We start from the raw sequence: 3,522 nt of genomic DNA on the forward strand, positions 1-3,522 counted from the left end.
GATCAGTGATAGAATCGTTACCTCTTGTGGCGATTCAAACCTTTGGTGCAGATCTCTGATAATGACCAAAACCTTTGATACAGATCCACGGGGCGATCACGAACATTGAACGATGGCAACGTCTCTACTCAGTCCACACGAACGGATTCCTTCAATCACAGTGTTAGCTGTTATGAATGAAGACTTTGAGTGAGAGAGAGATACGAAATTCCAACTCTTCATTTGTGTTGTCTGTTTCAGTGAGTTACAATGCTTCTACCCAAGGGGTTCTATTTATAGAACCACTTGTGTGGGCTTCAAGCCAAAAAACCCACTTAAGTGCATTTTGGCCCATATCTCATAAAATGCCAAAATCACTTAAGTATTTGGTACCTTACCATATTTCATATTCTACTTAAGTACACCGTACCTTACGATGTTCCTTAATTATTCTATCTCTCATCAATCCGTCCTTTGTGCGTGACCCGATAGGTTTTCGCGGCGTTGGCAATTATATTAAATCACGCATTTAACATAATAAACAGTGAGCGGTATCTAGAAACACATCACTGCTACCCAAGTCGCGAAAATGTCATGTGATCTGACAAAACCTCCTGTGATAATAATTATGTGTATAATTACCCCTTTGCCCTCATGTCTATATTGAACACAAGGTATAGACCGTGTCACCCTTGTCCAGTTCAATATTGGGCCCATAGACATTTATCCTGTTACGCGGGATTGACAAATTCCATCTAGGACACTCATGTCCCTCAGCATGCTTCGTGGAGTACCCATCAATTGTCTTTATGGTTATCCAGTTACGGACAACGTTGGATCAGCAATAAAGCACTCGACTCTACATCTAGGATCCATAGTGGTTTCAGTTCGAAGAGTGGTATACACTATTATCACCATGAGAATAACTTATGACACTTTGCATAACTTTCTATATAGTATTCTCATAGCGGGTCAATCCGGTATAAATATTACTCCTAATATTCATACCTATGTTTAAGACTTGATAACTCCTTATCCATGACCCATGAGATGTGATCATCAGTCTACAAACATAATAGTCTTAATGCTTTAATGTTATCCCACTTCACACTAAAGCTCGACTACGGATACTTTAAGAATAGTGTCCTTATGTTTAATGTGTTCTCATGATTAAGTCACACTTAATACATTAAACGGACTATCTATTCCAGGGACTTTATTAATCAACCATAATAAAGAAAATGCCTTTTATTATTAATAAATAATTCGATACAAGTACCAAAAGTATTGGCCTCTAGGGCTTACACCAACAATCTCCCACTAGCACTAGATCCAATCAGACATACCCCGTATGCCCATTGATCTAGTATGGCCATCATGCTTCTGCTGCGCAAGAGGCTTTGTCAGTGGGTCAGCTATAATGTCAAGTGTAGGTACTTTACATATTTTCACATCTCCTCTATCTATTATCTCTCGAATGAGATGATAACGCCTAAGTATGTGTTTGGATCGTTGGTGAGATCTAGGCTCCTTAGCTTGTGCGATAGCACCATTGTTATCACAATAGAGACCAATGGGATCCACAACGCTAGGGACTATGCCAAGTTCACTAATGAACTTCCTGATCCAAACAACTTCCTTTGCTGCACTTGAGGCAGCAATATACTCGGCCTCGGTTGTAAAATCAGCAACTGTATCTTGCTTCGAACTTTTCCAGCTCACAGCGCCACCGTTCAAGCAAAACACATAACCAGATTGCGATCTAAAGTCATCCTTATCTGTCTGGAAGCTAGCATCAGTGTAACCAATTACAGCCAACTCTTCCTGACCTCCATATATCAAGAATGATTCCTTAGTCCTTCTCAAGTACTTAAGGATATTCTTAACAGCTACCCAATGGGCATCACCAGGATCAGATTGGTACCTACTCGTTGCACTTAAAGCATACGAGACATCTGGTCGAGTACATAACATGGCATACATGATAGATCCTATTGCAGATGCATATGGAATCTTATTCATGCGTTCCCTTTCTTCCTTAGTTGAAGGGGATTGTGTTTTTGATAGACACAGGCCAAGTTTCATAGGTATGAATCCTTTCTTGGAATCATGCATATTAAAGCGTCTCAGCACTTTGTCTATGTATGTACTCTAACTTAGGCCAAGCAGTTTTTGTGATCTATCTCTATAGATTCTGATTCCTAATATATAGGCTGCTTTACCTAGGTTCTTCATAGAAAAGCATTTCCCCAACCAAGTCTTTACTTATTGCAGGGTAGGGACATCGTTTCCAATGAGTAATATGTCATCTACATATAACACCAGGAACACGATCATGCTCCCACTAACCTTCTTGTAGACACAAGGCTCATCTTCATTCTTGATGAATCCATATTGTTTTACCGTTTCATCAAAACGAAGATTCCAGCTTCTGGAAGCTTGCTTCAATCCATAGATTGATCTTTGTAGCTTACATATCTTATGGGCTTCTTCTGGTATGTCAAATCCTTCAGGCTGTGTCATGTACACATCCTCAAGAAGATTCCCATTAAGGAAAGCAATTTTGACATCCATCTGCCATATTTCATAATCATGATATGCAGCGATAGCAAGTAAAATCCGAACAGATTTAAGCATTGCAACTGGTGAAAAGGTTTCATCATAGTCAACACCATGAATTTGTTTATATCCTTTTGCAACCAGTCTTGCCTTATAGGTATGTACCTTACCATCCATGTCAGTCTTCTTTTTGAAGACCCACTTGCATCCTATAGGATTAACTCCTACAGGAGGCTCTACCAAGTTCCAAACTTGGTTCGTGTACATGGAATCTATTTCGGATTTCATGGCCTCTAGCCACTTCTCAGACTCGGGACCAGTTATGGCCTCTTGGTAGGTCACAGGCTCATCTTGATCCATGAGTAATACATCACCTTGATCTGTTATGAGATATCCATATCTCTCATGTAAGTGACGTATCCTGCCTGACCTACGCTGGTCTTGTTCTACTTGAGCAGGTTGCTCTTCCACAACCATTTGTGTTTCCTGCTCTAATTCCTCCATAGGTGTATCGATGCTTTGTGATTCTTGAATTTCTTCAAGCTCTACTTTCCTCCCACTGGTTCCTTTGGAAATAAAATCCTTTTCTAGGAAAACTCCAGTTCGAGCGACAAACATTTTGCCCTCAGAAGGATTGTAGAAGTAATATCCTCTTGTTTCTTTAGGATATCCCACAAATAAGCATTTGTCAGATTTGGGCTCAAGCTTAGTTGAAATTTGTCGTTTCACATAAACTTCGCAACCCCAAATCTTCATGTAAGACATATGTGGTTTCTCACCACTCCATATCTCATATGGTGTCTTATCAACCTTTTTGGATGGAACACGGTTAAGTGTGTAAGCTGCGGTCAACAGCGCATGTCCCCAAAAGGAGTTTGGAAGATCGACTTGACTCATCATGGATCGGACCATGTCCAACAGGGTTCGATTTCTTCTCTCAGACACACCATCCCACACTCTTTCAGATGGTCATCAAACTCTAGG

The sequence above is a fragment of the Lathyrus oleraceus genome, chromosome 4 (genome assembly GCF_024323335.1).
Source record: "Lathyrus oleraceus cultivar Zhongwan6 chromosome 4, CAAS_Psat_ZW6_1.0, whole genome shotgun sequence".
Classification (NCBI taxonomy): Eukaryota; Viridiplantae; Streptophyta; class Magnoliopsida; order Fabales; family Fabaceae; genus Lathyrus; species Lathyrus oleraceus.